Here is a 22,369-nt window from a genome sequence, read left to right on the forward strand (position 1 = left end):
GTCTGCGCTCGAGACTTTTAGAGTCTATCGGGAGGATCATTAAAACAGCCGACATGATCACTGGAATCTCTCTTTCTTCTATAGATGACATTTACTGGGAGCCTTGCTTAAATAGTACTCAAGGAATTATAGAAGCCCTTGCAGTTGACGCAAGCCAAAGTAAGAGATTACGGTCGACTTTTAAATGAGAGATATGGAAAATTCCAGATTTTTTTTGGCCAAAATCAGGCATTTGACCTTTACATGAGATCAACTTTGACAGTATCTATTTTAATTATTTATATGATCATTAGTAGTGTGTTTTTGTGTGTGCGACATGGCCTGGAGTGACGGTGTTTTGTTGGGTTATATACATACAATCAGATGATGTCAAACTTGAACTACAAGAAGCCATAGTAGTAGCAATAGTGTTAAACAGCAAATTTGAAGATTAAGGTTACAATGTACAGTAATGAAATGTATATTTGAATATGACACTGAGGATGCAAAAATTTTGCATGATTTTCCTTAGTACAGCGTTTTATTGGGAATAAAATTTAGTTTAAAAAAAATACTGCGATAGCTGTGAAACCCATGATGAATGAATTTTTTAAAAAAGACCCCCCCCCCCCAAATCTTGCCTTCTACAAGACCTAATAGTGTGAATATGTCTGGGATTGTCTGATCTTGGAAGCTAATCAGGCTCAGGACTAGTCAGTACTTGGAAGGGACACGCCTGGGAAGACCAGGTGTTGTAGGTTTTTGTGAGGGTGGTAGACAAAAGTTAAAGAATTTCATGTATGTTATATTCTAGACGTAGTATTATGTGACAAAAATGGAACCTTTATCTTTCAGTGGAGAAAGAACGGAGCAAGGAAATTAAGAAATAAGATGTGGCCAGCACTTCATCACAAGCAATTTATTCTCAGCTCAGTCCCGATGGCTATGCATTTACATTGTATCTGCAAACCTTTCATTTTAGCACAAGAATTCTCCAGGCTTCCTGCCCAATATTTAGCTTTCAGGCATTGTTACTGAAAATTACACATACAAGCCAATTATGGGACAATGGCCTGTAGCATTGTTAGCTGAATTTCAACCCACAGTGACTGTACCTCAAAGAGTTTTTGCCTGCTGTAAAAAAAAATTTTTGAGGATAATTATCATCTTCCTCAAAGCTGAAAATAATAATCCACTTGGTGAAAGCAGCAGCAGCCTGGAGATACATCAAAACAAGCTCCGTAGCTCCACATTTTCTTCAAGTCACCTGCTGTGGCAAATGGACATTGGAGACATTTACATGAATCAAAGATTTCTGCCCATGTAGAGTCCTGACATAATCTGACCATTTCTGCCCATGAATGCTGCCTGATCTGCTGAGTTCCTCCAGCTTCTCATCATTCACTCAGGATCCCAGTGTCTGCAGTTGATGTGTTTCACTATGCCTAAACCAGTCTTTATAAATGTTATGATACTGAAGGGAGAATGATAGGTGCTTTGCTACATTGTATGAGTAAATGTCTGTAGTTGTGTGTGTGTGTGTGTGTGTGTGTGTGTGTGTGTGTGTGTGTGTGTGTGTGTGTGTGTGTGTGTGTGTGTGTGTGTGTGTGTGCGCGCGCGCGCGCGCACATCTGGTGATTTTTAAATTAATGCTTCAGAGGAATTTTTAATTTGGCTGCCTGGCAGCAGTAAAAAGATTGCCACCCTTATGCCAATTTAATGGCAGCAGTCATTGCTGGAGATCACGGATTTGCACAGGAAATGGTGCCATCAGAATATTGAAAGAAAGATTCAAAATTCTTCTTTATCCTGTAATAAAACAGAAAAAGTAATATTACACAACATTTCCTTTAGTTTACCATGATTCATCATCAGTAGAAATTGCCCGGTGACCCTTAGAGCCAGAGAGAAAAACGAAAGGGAATCCCCCTGAGTGTCAATGAGTATCCATATAGTAGGTAGACTTATTGCCTCACACTTCCAGTGATGTGGATTCAGTCTTGGCCATTGGTGCTACAGTTTGGAAGTTACTCCTTCCTCCTGTGACTGCACCAGTTTCCATTGGGTGACCCAGTTTACTTGGTTTCTTTCCACATCTAAAGGCATGCTGGTACCTTAATTTGGCACTGTGATTGGCACTCATGTGTAAGCCAGTGGTAGAATCTTGAAGATAGGTGCTTGGGGGTCTGTGGTAGAATAAAATAGGATTCGTGTGGGATTAGTGCAAATATGTGTTTTGACACTTATGTGATCTGAGTGCTGATTTCTGTGCTGTATTACTACTACAGAGATTTGTCTGTTTGCTCTCTCTGTCTTTCTTTTTATCCCTCTTGCTCTCTTCTCTGCCTCTCCCCCACCCCCTTTCTCAGGCACACAGACAAGACATGCTGGCAGGAATATCTCTCATCATTATTTGCTGTAGCTGTGTGATCTGATCGATTCCAGCATTTTCTGTTTTCTTTACTTGTCCTTTTTAAATTTAATTTGTTCATGGAATTGTGATTGACGGTATGTTTGTTCATCCCTAATTTCAAGTGAATAGAGGGGTCAGTTAAGCATATTAATGGGTCTGGATGTACATATTGGTCAGACCCAGTTATATGGCAAATTTAAATTATAGAGACTGCGAGGGGGAGATGGATAGGACAAAGGCAATAGTTCAGATAGGGATGGACAGGGAAGGCACAGAGATTTTACAGTGATTTCTGATTGGTAGAATAATTAGGGAACCTAGAGACAAGCTAAAGATGTGAATTTCAAAACTCGCTGAGATCTGAAACCAAAAGGGGAAAGCTGTAAGTGCCCATTTGATCAGGCAGTGCCTTTGAAGAGTGCAAAGTTATGTTATATTATGGATGGATCACCAACTGTAGAAAAGGCCAACCCTGTACATTGGTTATTTAGCGGGGATCTAGAATTCAATATTGAACCAAGCCATGAAAGACCTCAACAATGAAGACGCTGTTTACATCCGGTACCGCACAGATGGCAGTCTCTTCAATCTGAGGCGCCTGCAAGCTCACACCAAGACACAAGAGAAACTGGTCCGTGAACTACTCTTTGCAGACGATGCCGCTTTAGTTGCCCATTCAGAGCCAGCTCTTCAGCGCTTGACGTCCTGTTTTGCGGAAACTGCCAAAATGTTTGGCCTGGAAGTCAGCCTGAAGAAAACTGAGGTCCTCCATCAGCCAGCTTCCCACCTTGACTACCAGCCCCCCCCACATCTCCATCGGGCACACAAAACTCAAAACGGTCAACCAGTTTACCTATCTCGGCTGCACCATTTCATCAGATGCAAGGATCGACAACAAGATAAGCAACACACTCGCCAAGGCAAATAGCGCCTTTGGAAGACTACACAAAAGAGTCTGGAAAAACAACCAACTGAAAAACCTCACAAAGATAAGCGTATACAGAGCCGTTGTCATACCCACACTCCTGTTCGGCTCCGAATCATGGGTCCTCTACTGGCATCACCTACGGCTCCTAGAACGCTTCCACCAGCGTTGTCTCCGCTCCATCTTCAAAATTCATTGGAGCGCCTTCATCCCTAACATCGAAGTACTCGAGATGGCAGAGGCCGACAGCATCGAGTCCACGCTGCTGAAGATCCAGCTGCGCTGGGTGGGTCACGTCTCCAGAATGGAGGACCATCGCCTTCCCAAGATCGTGTTATATGGCGAGCTCTCCACTGGCCACCGTGACAGAGGTGCACCAAAGAAGAGGTACAAGGACTGCCCAAAGAAATCTCTTGGTGCCTGCCAATTGACCACCGCCAGTGGGCTGATATCGCCTCAAACCGTACATCTTGGCACCTCACAGTTCGGCGGGCAGCAACCTCCTTTGAAGAAGACCGCAGAGCCCACCTCACTGACAAAAGACAAAGGAGGAAAAACCCAACACCCAACCCCAACCAACCAATTTTCCCCTGCAACCGCTGCAACCGTGTCTCTCTGTCCCGCATCGGACTTGTCAGCCACAAACGAGCCTGCAGCTGACGTGGACATTTACCCCCTCCATAAATCTTCGTTCACGAACCCAAGCCAAAGAAGAAAAAAAAAGAATTCAATATTGAATTCTAGCATCAGGCGAGTTGATGTTCTTTAATTTTACACTGACTCTCAATGTAGAAGACATTAGATTGTGTAGAAGACCATAGATTGATAGATCATACTGGCTGGGATGGAGAATTAAAGGCAACTGGCAGACTGAGGGCATTGCTTCACAAAGCATCACCCAATCTGTGTTAGTGTACCAGTTAACACGAGACTATTATACACTAGTGACCTAGGTTCGATTTAGAAGCTGTCTGTAAGGAGTTTGTATGTTCTCACTGTGACCTATGTGAGATTTCTCTGGGTTTTCCAGTTTCCTCCCACTTTCCAAATCTTAGGTGATTATAGGTTAATTGGGCAGCATGGGTTTCAATGGCTGGAATCAGCTTCTACTACAGTAGAGGAACAGGCCCCTTCCATCCTTCTCGACTGTGCTGAACTATTTTACTGCCTAGACTCACTGACCTACACCCAAGTGCATACCATCCATACCTCTCCCATCAAGGCACCTTTCCAAATACTTCTTAAATGTTCAAATAGAGCATGCATTCACTGTGCTGTAAATAAAAATAAAGCAAAAATTAAAACTGAAGACACCAAATCATGCACTTAAAGTGAAAAATGTCCAAAGTCAATTGCCGCTTCACTTGAAAGAACTGTCAATTTCGCTGGAAAGTGGGGAGAATGAGGTCACTGCACTTTCTTGCAGTGCACGGGTAAGTGAGCTCTCTGGCCTACTGATTCAGATTTCAGGTTTATTGTCAGAGTACATACATGACATTAAACCACCCTGAGATTCTTTTTTCTGCTGGCATGGCAGAATTACTACTTAGTGCAAATAAAAAACAAATAAAGAATTTTAAACTGATTACGAATGTAAACAAACTGACTGCACAATACAGAGAGAATAAAGAAAAACAACAAAGTGCCAACTAAGAGTTCTTAAATGAGTCCCTGATTGAGTTTGTCGTTAAGGAGTCTGATGGTGGTAGCAGCCTTTCCTGAACCTGGATCCCTTTTTTCCCACCCTTTGCTTTCTGCCTATCAGCCAATGTTCCACCCAATCTAATATCCTTCCTGTAATTCCATGGGCTCTCATTTAAGCAGCCTCTTATGCGGCACCTTATCAAAGGCCTTTTGAAAATCCAAATACACAACATCCACAGCCTCTCCCTTGCCCATCCTACTTGAGATTTACCCAAAAAAAATTCCAATAGGTTAATCAAACAGGATCTTCCCTTTATGAAACCATGCTGGCTTGGACCTATCATGTCATGCACCTTAAGATGTTTCATAACCTCGTCCTTGAGTATCAACTCCAATAACTTTCCAACAACTGACATCAGACTAATAAACCTATAATTTCCTTTTTTTTCTGCCTCCCTCCTTTCTTAAATAGTGGAACTACATTTGTGACCTTCCATTCTTCCGAAACCATGCCAGAGTCTATTGATTTCTGGAATATTAATTTCAATGCCTCCACAATTTCCAAAACCACCTCCTTCAGAACCTGTGGGTGTACCTCGTCCGATCCGGGAGACTTATCTATCTTTAGTCCATTTTGCTTTCTAAGCACTATCTCTTAAGTAAACTTGACTGTACTTAATTCTATTTCCTGAGAACTCTGACTATCAGGTATATTGATATTGAATTCTTCAGTGAAGACTGATGCAAAATACTCATTTAGTTCCTCTGCCGTCTCTTTGTTACCCATTATAATTTCCCCAGCATAATTTTCAATTGGCCCTATATCTACCCATCTCTCTTTTTAACTCTTCATATATTTAAAAACCCCTTTGTATCTTTTTGTATGTTATTTGCCAACTTCTGTTCATAATTCATCTTTTCCTTCCTAATAACTTTCTTTGTCTCTTTCTGTAAGTTTTTAAAAGTTTCCCAGTCTCTGTTTTCCCACTAATTTTTGCTTCTTTGTATCCCCTCCCTTTTGCTTTTTCTTTCGCCTCATCCTGTCTTGTTAGCCACATTTTTCCATTTATAATTTTCTTTTTTCTTGGAATATATCTATCCTGCACTTTCCTTATTTTTTTGTAGAAATATAATCCAATTCTGCTCTGCCGTCCCTCCATCTAGCCTACTTTTCCAGTCACCTTGGGCCAGTTCCTTTCTCATACCACTGTAATTTTCTTTATTCCACTGAAATATTGACACACCTGATATCAGCTTCTCCTTTTCACATTTGAAACTGAACTCTAACATGTTATGGCCACTATTCCATTACTTTTAGTTCCCTAATCATCTCAAGTTCATTACACGGCACCCCAAAACTGCCGATCCCCTGGTGGGCTTATCGGCAAGCTGCTCCAAAAAGCTATCCCTTAGGCATTCTACAATCTCTCTCTCTCCAGAGATCTAGCATCTTCTTGACATTGCCAATCCCTTTTCATGACATGCTTTTTTCTACATCCAGCTGTAACTCTTAGTCCCCTTCCTGGCTGCTGTTTGGAGGCCTGTATATAACTGCTATTAGGGTCCTTTTATCCTTGCCATTTCTTAATGCAACCCATATGGATTCCACCTCTTCTGCCCCTTTGTCCCTTCTTTCTAGTGATTTAATACCATTGCTTACCATTTGGGCTACGCTGTCCCCTCTACCTATCTGCATATCTTTCCTACACACTATACACCCTTGGACGTTCAGCTCCCAATCACATCCATCATTAAGCCATGTCTTGGTGATGGCCACAATTACAGTACATTTAGACCAGTACCTGTTACCGATTTTGCTGCATTTCTATTGTACAGCAAATTATCCTGTTTTTTCACCTACCTGTCCTTTTTGTCTTCTTTGCTGCACATTATTTTTGATTTTTTTTTTTAAATTTTCCTCTTTCTCAAACCTAATATCCTGATTCCCTTCCATTCTAATCTCAGCATTCACATTCTGGTTCCCATTCCCCTGCTAAGCTAGTTTAAAGCCTCCCAACAGCTCAGCAAAGCTGCCTGCCAGGATATTGGTCACTCTCCAGTTCAGGTCCAGCCCAACCTTTTTGTAGAGGTCAGACCTTCCCCAGAAAAGATCCCAATGATCCACAAATCTGAACCCCTGCCCCCTACACCAACTCTTCAACCATGCATTCATCTGCAATTAATTCCGATTCCTACCCTCTTTGGTGTGTGGCATAGGCAGCAATCCTGAGATTACCATCCTTGAGGTCTTGCTTTTTAACTTATTTCCTAACTCCCTGTATTCATCTTCAAGACCTCATCCCTACTCCTGTTTACGTCATTGGTCTCCACATGGACCACGATGCCCGGCTGCTCACCCTCCCCTTCTAGAATGCTATGAACTTGATCAGAGATGTCCCTGACCCTGGGACCTGGGAGGCAACATACAATCCGGGACCATCAATCTCATTCACAGAACCTCCTATCTAGTCTAACCAACAGTATCCAACATGGCATACCTATTGTTGATGGGAACAGCCTCAGGGGTACTCTGCACTGTGTGCATTTACCCTTTCCCTCTCCTGTCACCCAGCTACCTGTTCCTGAATTTTAGGGATGACTACCTCCCTGAAACTTCTGTCTACAACCACCTCTGCATCCCTCAAGATCTGCAGTTCATCCAACTCCAGCTCCAGTTCGCTAACTCGGTTTATAAGGAGCTGCAGCTGGATGCACCTTCTGCAGGTGTAGTAATCAGGGACAAGTATACTGCCCCAGATTTCCCACATCCCGTAACCAGAGCAATCCACTGATCCACTTGCCCCAGATAGCACCATTTCCTGTACAAATCCTTGATCTCCACCTATATCTTCACTGAAGGTTGTTGCTTTTTGACTGTAGTCCAGCGATTGCATCTGAAATACTTTTCAAAGAGCAAGTTCACTGGGGAAAAATAATATTATCAGAAAACTAGCACTCTCATGTTAAAATCCCAAAAGAGAAAAAGTAGAAGCACTCTTAGTGACATCCTCAAAAACAGGCATTGGATTGGAAAATAACACCAACAAACATTGACCATACCCAGCTGGTCCCAGATTCATGCTACGATTACAGACAATAGAACAGAAATAGACAAGGAACCATAAACATCCTCTTCACAGCATTATCAGCTTTGCTGTTTGCACGGGGCTCAGTAGTTGGTCCACGTGAGCCACATTTAAAGATTAAATTAACGATTGAACAACTCACGGGAGCTTTTTTTTAAACCAACACTGAAACAAAAGCAGATCTTGACTGAAAATCAGAAATCAGTTTCACTTGAGTTGGGTTAAAGGTACTTATCAAACTTCCAGGGCTGTGGTTCAACGGCTGTTCGGGCATAGCATTTGTGAAGGCAAAGGAATGGTCAATATTTTGGGTTGGGAGTCTACACCAGGTCTCAACCCAAAATGTTGACATCTCCTGACATCCATAAATGCTGCTCAAACTACTGAATTCCTCCAGAGGTTTGTTTTTTTCTTGCTCCAATTATAGCATCTCTAGGTTCTTTTGTCTCCTGTTTCATCGAAGGATTGAAAAATGGCAAATATGTCCATCTTGTTTAAAAAGTCCTGGGACTTACAGACCCATGAGTCTTACATCAGTGATGGGTAAACTACTGGAGAGGATTCTTAGGGACAGGGTTTACAAGCATTTAGAGAAGGATATTCAGCATGTCTTTATGAGAGTGGTAATTCATGCCTCTCAAGACTAATTAAGAATTTTGAGGAAGTAGCAAAATAAATTGATGAAGGTAAGGCAGTAAATGTAATGAAAATGGATTTCAGTAAGGCAATTGACATGGTTTCCCATGGGAGATTCATTCAGAAAGTTATGAGGCATCAGACCAGGGAAACGTGGCTAAGTGGATTCAGAATTGACTTGCTTGCAGGGAGGGTAATAGTAAATGGAATGTATTCAGCCTGGAGGTCAGGGATGAGAGGGGTTCTGCAGGGATCTGTTCGGGGACTCTGCTATTTTGATTTTTATAAATAACCTGGATGAAGAAGTAAAGGGATGGGCAGGGGTGGAGTGCTGCTGGAGCTTGCTGGATCAGCACTCTGCCATCTCATCCGCATTGTCCGGCACTTCATCGGGCCAGTTTGGGACCGCTCTGGCACCTCAAGGGCCCACTCAGGGTGGTGGCAGTGGTGGCGATGGCTCAATGTGGGATCAATGGCCATCTTCATCACCCATAAACCCCCACGTAGCTGGAATTGCTCTGTCAGTGCCAGTGCCAGGGAAACACAAATGCCTGTCGCTTTGAACCCCCCCACCACCACCACCAAGAACTATTTTATATTCTGGACATACCTATTCCTTTCACAACCAATCATATAACTTCATAGTCTACAGTTCGCTGTCAACATGGTGGCCACCAAGGCCATATTTTGTGAGACCTTGTTGCCATTTTTGGTGAGCCCCAGCACCTAAAAAATTTGTGCTGCACCTCTGTGGATGGGAGAGGATATAGACAGGATGCAGAGTTGGGCAGAAAAGTTGCAGATGGAGTTCAATCCAGATGTATGAAGTTATGCATTTTGGAGGATAAAACTTGAAGGCAGAGTACATGGTTAATGGGAAGAACCTTAACAATGTGGATAAACTGATGGACCTTGGTCTCAAATCAATAGGTAGGGTAGTTAAGAAGCCTTACAGTATGCTGGCCTTCATTAGTCAGTGGATTGAGTTCAAGAGTCATGAGGCAATGTGGCAGATCTATAAAATTCTGGTTAGACTACCTGTGAAGTGTTGCATTCAATTCAAGTTATCCCATTGCAGGAAGGACATGGAAGCTGTGGAGAGGATAGAGGAGATTTACCAGGATGTTTCCTGGATTAGAGAATGATTCTTATTAGGCAAGATTGACTGAACTAAAGCTGTTCTCTTTGGAGCAGAGAAGGATGACAAGTGACTTAATAGAGATTCACAAAATTATGAAAGGCATAGATGAGATGAATAGCCAGCACCTTCTTCCCAGGGTGGGAGTAGCAAACACCAGAAGACATGTCTACAAGGTGAGGAAAGGAACATTTATGGAAGACCTCGGGGTAGGTTTTTCTTTAACACAGAGAGTAGTGGGTGCTTGGAATAGAATGCCGGGGAGGTGGTGGAAGCTGGTACAATAGGGAGATTTAAAAGACTCCTGGAGAGGCACATAGATGCAAGATAAATAGAGGGTTATGAGTGTGAGATAGAGACAGTTTAGTTTGTGAGGTAGGTTTATGTAGTTCGGACAACATCATGGGCTGAATGGCCTGTGCTTTGCTGTAAAATTCTATATTTTAAATCAGCCATTCTACTGATAATATAGCTGATTAATTAGTCTAGTTCATTGTTCTCAGAGACAATTGGATTCAGCATTAATTTTATCATTAGGTGCTGAAAAGGGTTTTGACAGATTAGAATGGATTTATTTATTTAAAGTTTTGCAAACATTTCAATTTGGGCCATTATTTACGAACTGGATTAAAGCTTTATATATAAATCCTTTGGCTAGAGTAGTTACCAACAGGCAACTTTCTTCTTTTTCATTAACTAGATTGGCTAGACAATGCTTCCCCTTAACTCCTGCATTATTTGTTTTAACAATTGAACCATTGGCACAATCAATAAGGCAAAATTTTAGTATTAAAGTGAATAAGGAGTATAAAATTAGTTCGTTCACAAATGATGTATTGATTTATATAACAGATCCTGAAAATTCTTTAATTTCTTTATATAAAAAATTGCAGGATTATGGAGAAATATCTGGTTATAAAATTAATTGGGTTAAAAGTGAAGTTATGCCATTAGTAGAAGATTATGATCGTTGTATCATGTAGCTCAATTTAAGTGAACATATAACCAGATTAAATATTTAGGTATTTGAATTGATAGAAACTTAAATAATCTGCATAAGTTAAATTATGTTCCATTATTTAATAAAATTAAAGATGATTTAAATAGATGGAATGACTTACCTATTACCTTAATAGGTAGAATGAATTGTATTAAAATGAATATTTTTGCAAGGATTCAATATCTTTTTCAATCCATTCCTTATTTAGAACCTCAAAATTAATTGTAAGGACATTTTTTTATGGAAAGAGAAAATGTATAGGGTACCTTTGGAAAAATTAAATTGGAAATTTGAATTGGGTAGTTTAAAACTTTCACATTTTCCAAATTATTATAAAGCTGCACAATTGAAATTTATTAATGCAATGCTTGATCTCAATAAACCTTCTATTTGGGCAAATATGGAGTTAGATAAAATTGATGAGAAGTCTATAATCAGAATTTATTTATAAATGGAATTCAAAAGTGTTAATTGGCAAGGATCCACCAATTTTGAAACATTTAATGGAGGACCATCGCCTTCCCAAGATCGTGTTATATGGCGAGCTCTCCACTGGCCACCGTGACAGAGGTGCACCAAAGAAAAGGTACAAGGACTGCCTAAAGAAATCTCTTGTGCCTGCCACATTGACCACCGCCAATGGGCTGATATCGCCTCAAACCGTGCATCTTGGCGCCTCACAGTTTGGCGGGCAGCAACCTCCTTTGAAGAAGACCGCAGAGCCCACCTCACTGACAAAAGGCAAAGGAGGAAAAACCCAACACCCAACCCCAACCAACCAATTTTCCCCTGCAGCCGCTGCAACCGTGTCTGCCTGTCCCGCATCGGACTTGTCAGCCACAAACGAGCCTGCAGCAGACGTGGACTTTTACCCCCTCCATAAATCTTCGTCCGCGAAGCCAAGCCAAAGAAGAATAAAATTTATTATGAGAAAAGGAAAGATTTCAGTGAAAATGCCTTTATATCAAAATAAACTTTTTCCTTTTACTGTAAATAAACAGTTTTTAAGATATGGAATCAACTGGGGATTTAAAAAAAATTGAAGATTGTTTTGAAGCCAGGAAGTTTGTATCTTTTAATCGAATGAAGGAGAAATTTCAAGATCCTAGTAATACTTTTCTTGTTATTATCAGGTTAAAACTTTTTTATTGGGAAAACTAATCATAGTTTAAAATAACCTATACAATCTGCTTTGGAATTATTGCTTACTAAGGAAGAAACATATAAGTTTATTTCTGAGATGTACAAGTTAATACAAATTAAAATGTCTAAGTTGAATATTCATAAATCAAGCTTGAAATGGGAACTTGATCTAAAGAGGAAGATAGACCAAAATGTTTGGAGAAATTTGTGTAAGGATAATATGACTAAGGTTTTAAATGTAAGATATAGATTAGTACAGTATAATTTTTGTACATCATTTGTATTTAACCCCTCAAAAATTAAAGAAATTTGAATTAATTTCTTTGGATTTGTGTTTTTGATGTGGAAAAGAGATAGGTACTTTATTTTATTCAACTTGGACTTGTTCTAAAGTTATGAATTTTTGGATATAAATTAAATTGTGTTTGGAGCAAGTATTAAAAGTGAGTTTTTGCTTGATCCAATGTTGTTTTTATTAGGAGATATTGTCGACTGCTTTAGGATTGAGACTGACTATGTACCTAATTGAATTTTTATGTTTAGCTTTGGCCATTTCTAAAAAGTGTTTCGCTATTACTTGGAAATCTGATTTAGTTTTAGGAATGCAAAGATGGCATATTGAAATGAAATCCTGTATTCTTCTAGAAAAGATAATGTAAAATTTGAGGGATAAATATAATTTTTTGTAAGAGTATCGGCCCCATATTTAAAAACTCTTGGTTTGAAGATTTAATCTCTCGGACGCTCCAATGGGCTCTCGGTCTCTGCAGCTAAAAAGTTGATTATTGTTGCTTTTAAGTGATTATCTCCTTCCTTCTTTCTTTGTAGGTGGAAGGGGGAGGAGAGAGGGTGGATGTGGGAGGTTGGGGTGGGGTTTTACTTAATTATATAATATCTGTATGAATATGTTATAATTAATGTTATATGATTTAAAATGTTATAAAATGTACACATTTAAAAAATAAATAAATCTCTCTTCATTAGCTCAAAAAAAAGCAAATCGTTCACCTTGCCTGTTGAGATTTTCCAAGCATTTTCTGTTTTTGTTACTCTTGTGTCTGTTGAACTCATCAAAAATCTTGTAGCATTATAAACTGTTGGAGAAATTAAAGGGGACAAATGTGTGAAAAACAATTTGGAAGCTTTTCCAGGGTGAAGCTTTAATGGATAAATTGATACCATTAAAATGTCACATTGATTTTAGTCTGTTGGTCAGGACTGGAGCCAAAAGTAAAGTTTCTTTAGAGGTTTTATCACTGGCCTGTTCTGCAGTCATGGAAGAGTTCCAAATTCAGAGCACCTGCATCTGTGAGCACCACCACTTCAGACTAAGCTCTCTTCCTGTGTAGACATCAATTGCTCATGTCAGTTTCAATGCAGCTATCCTACCTGCCATCATACTTATCATTTGATGAAGTGAAACTGAACGCCATGACCTGAATGCATGATAAAATGTCTTTCACAAAAAAAAATGCAGTACTTAAGAAAACTTTAAGGAAATTTTACACAGAAATATTAAATCATACATCAGTAAAATGGCTGACATGTTTAGTTTTATAATGAAATGGGGACATATAATTCATTGTCCACAAAAGGCTTTGGAAAATTGCCAGGATATGTGGCAAAGCTTCATATTACATTGTTGGAGATGCAAGTTACCACCAATATGAGAAACTGGAGCAGAATGCAAACTGCTGGGGAACTTCAGCAGGTGAAGCAGCAAATGTAGAGGCAAAGGGGTGGTCCAAGTTATAGGTCGAGCTCCTACATCAGAACATTATTGATGTAGAAACCCAACCCAAAATGGGAACCATCCCTTTGCCCACACAAACGCTTCAAGACCTGCTGAGATTCCTCAGCAGTATGTGTTTGGTTTATTTTACAAAGGTGAATGGACGATAGTTTTGAGGAGACATTAGATCTACTGCACTTAATTTTTATGGAACTTCACAAGTGAAGATTAACACTCTGCCATAAAAGTGCCAGGTAATGACTGCCACAATAACAGGGTAACTGAACCACTTATCTTTGAAATTCAACGTCATTACAGTTTTCCTACCTGCCATCAAAAACATCGCATCACATAATAAACTCATGGGGTTCAGCCATATAAATACAGTGGTGTATCAAAGTCAGAGACTTTGAATCTGGGGCGAGTTACACATTTTCTAATATGTTAAACTTTCCATCATCAACAAGGCACAACCTCTTCACCTTCCTGGATGAATGCAATTCCAGCAAGAGCTCAAAAAAGCTTAGTATGATTCTGGACAAAACAGTTCACATGTTGGGCAACTCATCCACCATTCTAAACATTTATTCAATAACTACATCGAGGTTACAGTGGAAGCCATTTATTCACCATGACTGTTTCAATAGCATCTCCCAAACCCACATCCCTTCCCATCAAATGGGACAAAGGCAGCAGGGTGGATGGGAATACCACCACTTGCCCTTCTCTCTCTCAGTGTCACCTGGTAATAGATTGCCATTTCTTCCTCCTGATGAAGTCTCACTTGAGGAGACTTCACCAGGAGGACTGCTGCAGTTTGAGGAGAAAGCTAATCCCCTCCCCTAAAGGCAAATTAGGCAGAGGTAATAAATCAGTGGTTCTCAACCTTTTTCTTTCCACTCACATACCACTTTAAGTATTCCCTATGCCATAGGTGCTCTATGATTAGTAAGAGATTGCTTAAGGTGGGTGGAAAGAAAAAGTTTGAAATACCACTGTTTTAATCATACCTAATTGACTCATTATGTGCACAGTTTCATAACTCCAAAGGAAATGGGCCAATGACAATTTTTCTCATGCAAAATATTTCAATAACAATTGGGTCTAGAGCAGTGATTCTCAACCTTTCCTTCCCACTCACATACCACTTAAAGCAATCCTGTACTAATCACCAATGGCATAGGGATTACTTAAAGTGGTATGTGAATGGAGAAGGGTTCAGAGAGCTCATTGCTGTATCTGACCCGACCTTGTTGGTTTTCGTGCAGTTGGATAATCATGTTGAGGAACTTTGGGGGACATCCGATGCGCTCTAGTATTTGCCAAAGCCCATTCCTGCTCATGGGTCAGATACAGCAATGAGCTCTCTGAACCCTTCTCCATTAACAATGGCGTGAAGAGAGGAGTCACGTGATGGAGTAGTGGCCGGACGGAGAACTCCAGCCCTCTCCAGAAAAGTCGGGAAAAACAAGAGAAAATACAAAGGCACAGAAATAAAAGTTAAAGAAAAGTGAGTATAAAGGTGGAAAGAAGATGGAGACAAAAGAAGAAAAATCAAAATCAACGGTAAGAAGAGAGGAAGAGAAGACAACGGAGGAAAAAGGTGAAGGCCTTACCTGTCCGAAGAGGCCCGCTGTGGAGAGAGGAGCCCGCTACCTCAGGTCGGTAGAAAAAGAACTACAACAATGGCTCACAGAGCCGAGTAAAAGTGCGCAACCGCGCATGCGTGACTCCTCGCGCATGCGCGATGCGCATGAAAAAAAACACACCGACGGGAGGGGGGACCAGCTGGGGAGTCGATCTCCACAGCTGGCAACGACAGCTGCAGAACACCTGCAGCAAGAGGAGAACACAGAAGACAATAGAAACAAGAAAGAAGAGACGGAAAGGGCAACAAAGAAACAACAGATGGCCAACCCAGAGAAAGAAGAAGAGGAAGAATACAGTGAAATAGATGAAGGGAAAGGCAAGGTAAAGGATATACTTGCTCTTGTTAGAGGATACATGGAGTCATTTAAAGAATGGCAAACACAGGAATTCAATGATTTAAGAAGAAGAATAAACAACACAGAAGAGAAAGTGAATAAAATAGATATGACCTTAACAGAAATGGGGAAAAAAATGGACAAGATGGAAGAACGGGCAGTAGCAGCAGAAATGGAGGTAGAAGACTTAAAAAAGAAATTGGAGGAATCTAATAAAAAACTAAAGAGACACAAGAACTACTAGCTCAAAAAATAGATATAATGGAAAATTATAACAGAAGAAATAACATAAAGATAGTGGGCCTTAAGGAAGATGAAGAAGGCAAGAATATGAGGGAGTTTATAAAAGAGTGGATCCCTAAGACCCTAGGATGTCCAGAACTACAGCAAGAAATGGAAATAGAAAGGGCACATAGAGCATTGGCCTCTAAACCACAACCACAACAAAAACCAAGATCTATTGTAGTAAAATTCCTAAGATATACTACAAGAGAAAAGGTACTGGAGAAGACAATGGAAAAAGTAAGAGAGGGCAACAAACCACTGGAGTATAAAGGGCAAAAAATCTTCATTTATCCAGATATAAGTTTTGAACTCCTAAAGAAGAGAAAAGAGTTCAATACAGCAAAGGCGATTTTATGGAAGAAAGGGTATAAATTTATACTGAAGCATCCTGCGGTATTGAAAATATTTATTCCAGGACAACAAAACAGACTGTTCTCGGATCCAGAAGAAGCATGAAAATTTGCAGAACAATTACAAAAATAGACTGAGGGAGGAAGACGGGTAATGAGAGTAAAAATGATCACGATTGATATGTATGTGGGTAAAGACAAAAATAGACTGAGGGATGAAGACGGGTAATGAGGGTAAAAATGACCACGATTGATATGTATGCGGGTAAAGAGGTATAAGAGTGAATAGAGACAATGGGCATACGTGAAAGTATCTGTAATTAGAGGAAAACATAGATAGTATAGACAAGAATTAATAAGGGAAGGTAATGGAATAGAGAGAATAAGGAGGGAATTAAAAGAGTGACCTTTGTGACATATGAAAAGTGAAATCTTTTCTGGGGGGGGCTGGGTGGGGGAAAAGAGCGGTCACTGCAAAATCAGTTGACGCTTGCGAGTGGATTCGCAAATCCAAATGGAAAGGGGAGATGTGGTTGTCCGACAAGGGATAAAGGACAACTCAGGAGGGGAAGGGGAGATTGGGGATAAAGAAGATAGAATTAGGAGAATAAGGAAAATGTTGGATGTTGTAGGAATGTTGTCTGGTAAAGAGTTGAAAATAAGAAAACAGAAATGGAAAAGGAGGAAAGGTAATGATGGAAAAACGGAAAGAGAAGATAAACAAAATATAAAATGGCTACGCTGAACTATATGACTTTAAATATTAATGGAATACATAACCAAATTAAAAGGAAGAAACTACTAAATTTACTGAAAAAGGAAAAAATAGATATAGCATTTGTCCAAGAAACACACTTAACTGAATTGGAGCACAAGAAATTAAAGGGAGATTGGGTAGGACATGTAACAGCAGCATCGTATAATTCAAAAGCAAGAGGAGTGGCTATATTAATTAGCAAAAATGTGCCATTTAAAATAGAAGAGGAAATAATAGATCCAGCAGGGAGATATGTTATGATAAAATGTCAGATATATTCGGAACTTTGGAATCTACTTAATATATATTCACCTAACGAAGAAGATCAAAAGTTTATGCAAATATCTTTTTGAAGGTAGCTAATACGCAAGGGAACATACTAATAGGAGGGGATTTCAATCTGAATTTGGATCCAAATATGGATAAAACGGGGAAAAAAATTAACAGGAAGAACAAAGTAACCAAATTTATAATTAAATCAATGCAAGAAATGAAACTTGTGGACATATGGAGGAAACAAAACCCAAAAGAAAAGGAATACTCATACTACTCGACTAGACATAAAACATACTCAAGAATAGACCTATTTTTGTTATCAGCTAGTATGCAGGATAGAGTAAGAAAAACAGAATATAAAGCGAGAATGCTATCGGACCATTCACCCTTAATACTGACAGTAAAGCTAGAGGACATCCCTCCAAGTATGTATCTTTTTTCTTTGGCTTGGCTTCGCGGACGAAGATTTATGGAGGGGGTAAAAAGTCCACGTCAGCTGCAGGCTCGTTTGTGGCTGACAAGTCCGATGCGGGACAGGCAGACACGATTGCAGCGGTTGCAGGGGAAAATTGGTTGGTTGGGGTTGGGTGTTGGGTTTTTCCTCCTTTGCCTTTTGTCAGTGAAGTATGTATAGATGGAGATTAAACCCCATGCTACTTAAAAGACAGGATTTTAGAGAATTTATTGAAAAACAATTAAAAATGTATTTTGAAGTAAATACGGAATCAGTGGAAGATAAGTTTATACTATGGGACGCAATGAAAGCATTCATTAGAGGACAAATAATAAGTTATGCAACCAAGATGAAGAAGGACTATAATCAGGAAACAGAGCAGTTGGAAAGGGAAATAGTAAACATAGAAAAAAAATTAGCAATAAAGGAAGATACAACCAAAAGAAGAGAACTGGCGGATAAAAAAATAAAATATGAAACATTACAAACACATAAGGTGGAGAAGAATATAATGAAGACAAAACAGAAATATTATGAACTAGGTGAAAAAACACACAAAATCTTAGCATGGCAGCTTAAGACAGAGCAAACTAAGAAAATGGTATTGGCAACAAGGAAAAAAGACAAACAAATTACATATAATCCAAAAGAAATTAAGGAAAACTTCAGAGAATTCTATGAACAATTATACCGAACTGAAAATGAAGGGAAAGAAGGGAAAATAGATGAATTTTTGACTAAAATTGAACTACCAAAACTACAAATAGAGGAACAAAATAAATTAACAGAACCATTTGGAACAGTAGAAATACAAGAGATAATAAAAAAATTAACAAATAATAAGACACCAGGAGAGGATGGACTCCCAATAGAATTCTACAAAACATTTAAAGCCCCTCCTGGATGTAATCAACCAGATTGATGAGACACAAAACTTACCAGATTCATGTAAAACAGCAATAATTACAGTGATACTAAAACAAGGGAAAGATCCACTCTCACCAGCGTGATATAGACCAATATCTTTGCTAAACACAGATTATAAGATAATAGCTAAACTATTAGCAAACAGATTAGCAGAACAGGTACCGAAAATGGTAAATTTAGACCAAACTGGATTTATCAAAAAAAGACGCACAACAGACAATATTTGTAAATTTATTAACTTAATTCATGCAGTAGAAGGAAATAAAGCACCTGCAGTAGCAGTTGCTTTAGACGCAGAGAAGGCCTTCGACAGAGTAGAATGGAATTATTTGTTCAAAGTATTGCAAAAATTCAGTTTACCGGAGAAGTATGTTAATTGGATTAAAGCATTATATAAGGGACCGTTAGCGAAAGTGACAGTAAATGGACATGTATCAAAGCAATTTAACTTAAGCAGGTCAACGCGGCAGGGATGCCCACTATCACCATTATTGTTTGCGCTAGCTATAGAACCACTAGCAGAATCGATAAGAATAGATAATAATATAAAAGGAATAAAAATAAAAGACAGGGAATATAAAATCAGTCTATTTGCGGATGATGTGATAGTGTACTTAACAGAACCAGAACTATCAATAAAAGAACTATATAAGAAATTGAAGGAATATGGAGAAGTGTCGGGATACAAGATAAACGTAAATAAAAGTGAAGCAATGCCTATGAATAACGCGGATTTCTCAAAATTTAAGAAGGAATCCCCATTCAGATGGCAAATGCAGGCAATAAGATACCTAGGTGTACAAATAAACAAAAATCTAGGCCAATTATATAAACTCAATTACAATCCACTAATGAAAAAATTACAGGACGATTTAGAGCATTGGAAAGAGCTACCACTAACACTGATAGGAAGGATAAACTGTATTAAAATGAACATTTTTCCAAGGATACTATACTTATTTCAGGCATTGCCAATACAACTGACAGAAAAATTCTTCAAAGAGTTAAAGAAAATAATAAGGAAATTTTTATGGAGAGGGGGGAAACCGAGGATAGCACTAGATAAATTAACAGAATGGTATAAACAAGGAGGCTTACAATTGCCAAACTTCAAAAATTATTATAGAGCCGCACAATTAAGGTACCTATCAGATTTTTATCAAACAAGGGAAAAACCAGACTGGACGAGATTAGAATTAGATAAAATAGGGGAAAAGATACCTGAACACATATTATATAAATGGGACGAAAAATTGGTACAACATAGAACTTCTCCAGTATTACACCATCTCCTCAATATATGGAAGAAGATTCATGTAGAAAGAAATAAAACAAATTATCAAATACCAAAACTAATATTGACGCAAAATAAGCTACTCCCTTTTACAATAGACAACCTTTCCTTTAGAAAATGGGAAAAAAAAAGGGATTAAAAGAATAGAAAATTGTTTTTCAGGAAGTAGATTCTTATCCTTTGAACAAATGAGAGATAAGTACAATATAACTGGAGATACAGCGCTGGCATATTACCAACTGAGATCCTACTTGAAAGATAAATTAGGAAGCAATTTGAGTTTACCAGAGGGAAGTAACCTTGAATATGTGATTACAGATACAATGTTAATCAAAAGATTTATAACAAATATGTATATTAAACTGCAAGAAAAGGAGAATGAGGAAACAAATGGTAAAACTAAACAAAAATGGGAACAAGATTTAAATATAAAGATAAAAAAGGAAACATGGGAGAAATTATGTTCTGGAACGATGAGAAATACAATAAATACGAGGCTGCGTATGATACAATATAATTGGTTACACAGACTATACATTACACCGCAAAAGTTAAATAAATGGGACCCAACAGTATCTGATAGATGTTTTTGATGTAAAAAAGAAAGGGGAACAACAATTCATGCAATCTGGACATGTGAGAGAGTAGAAAATTTTTGGGATGATCTCAATCAGATATTAAATAAAATAACAGAAAACAATATACCAAAGAATCTAGAGATCTTTCTCCTAAGTAACATAAAAAACAAAGAATTTGGAATTGATTTGGAAGATGCACAAAAAAGATTTGTTAAGATAGCCCTAGCCGTAGCAAAAAAAATGTATTATGTCAACCTGGAAATTGGAAGATAATTTGAAAATACAACAATGGTATATAGAAATGAATAAATGTATTCCATTAGAAAAAATAACATATAGTTTACGAAATAATATTGAAATATTCGAACAAGTATGGGAGCCTTACATTAAATACAATAGCGAAAACCTACCGGGAACAAACATTACCTAAGTTGATGGAAGGAGAAGAAAAGAAAAGAATGGACTCAGTAGAATTTCTGATGTATTTTTGTTGAATGACAACATTGTCTGACTGACTTAATGCAACCTAGATTGTATACCTAAAATGGATGAGAGGGGGGGGGGGGTGGGGGGTGGCTTGGGAGGAGGGAGGGCGGGGGGAGAAAAAGTCACTGTATATGTGTGAAAATGAAAAAGTGTATATCATAGCTAACGTGTTTTATGGTGTGAAAAATAAAAAAAATAAAAAAAAAACAATGGCGTGAAGCAAGGCTGTGTTCTCGCACCAACCCTCTTTTCAATCTTCTTCAGCATGATGCTGAACCAAGCCATGAAAGACCCCAACAATGAAGACGCTGTTTACATCCGGTACCGCACGGATGGCAGTCTCTTCAATCTGAGGCGCCTGCAAGCTCACACCAAGACACAAGAGAAACTGGTCCGTGAACTACTCTTTGCAGACAATGCCGCTTTAGTTGCCCATTCAGAGCCAGCTCTTCAGCGCTTGACGTCCTGCTTTGCGGAAACTGCCAAAATGTTTGGCCTGGAAGTCAGCCTGAAGAAAACTGAGGTCCTCCATCAGCCAGCTCCCCACCATGACTACCAGCCCCCCCCACATCTCCATCGGGCACACAAAACTCAAAACGGTCAACCAGTTTACCTATCTCGGCTGCACCATTTCATCAGATGCAAGGATCGACAATGAGATAGACAACAGACTCGCCAAGGCAAATAGCGCCTTTGGAAGACTACACAAAAGAGTCTGGAAAAACAACCAACTGAAAAACCTCACAAAGATAAGCGTATACAGTGCCGTTGTCATACCCACACTCCTGTTTGGCTCCGAATCATGGGTCCTCTACCGGCATCACCTACGGCTCCTAGAACGCTTCCACCAGCGTTGTCTCCGCTCCATCCTCAACATCCATTGGAGCGCCTTCATCCCTAACGTCGAAGTACTCGAGATGGCAGAGGTCGACAGCATCGAGTCCACGCTGCTGAAGATCCAGCTGCGCTGGGTGGGTCACGTCTCCAGAATGGAGGACCATCGCCTTCCCAAGATCGTGTTATATGGCGAGCTCTCCACTGGCCACCGTGACAGAGGTGCACCAAAGAAAAGGTACAAGGACTGCCTAAAGAAATCTCTTGGTGCTTGCCACATTGACCACTGCCAGTGGGCTGATATCGCCTCAATCCGTGCATCTTGGCGCCTCACAGTTTGGCGGACAGCAACCTCCTTTGAAGAAGACCGCAGAGCCCACCTCACTGACAAAAGGCAAAGGAGGAAAAACCCAACACCCAACCCCAACCAACCAATTTTCCCCTGCA

The 22,369-nt window shown here is 39.4% G+C and overlaps 1 long non-coding RNA gene across 3 annotated transcripts in view; it reads right to left on the bottom strand.

Moving 5' to 3' along the window:
• Positions 1-13,149: 13,149 nt before the first annotated feature.
• The window catches only part of LOC138760106 (uncharacterized), a 34,090-nt gene continuing 24,870 nt past the window's right edge, over positions 13,150-22,369 (bottom strand). For all 3 annotated transcript variants that reach the window (XR_011355412.1, XR_011355411.1, XR_011355413.1), the window contains exon 4: positions 13,150-13,305. This is a non-coding gene — a long non-coding RNA (uncharacterized lncRNA). The remainder of the gene's footprint in view (positions 13,306-22,369) is intronic.

Source organism: Narcine bancroftii, chromosome 4 (assembly GCF_036971445.1).
Source record: "Narcine bancroftii isolate sNarBan1 chromosome 4, sNarBan1.hap1, whole genome shotgun sequence".
Lineage (NCBI taxonomy): Eukaryota > Metazoa > Chordata > Chondrichthyes > Torpediniformes > Narcinidae > Narcine > Narcine bancroftii.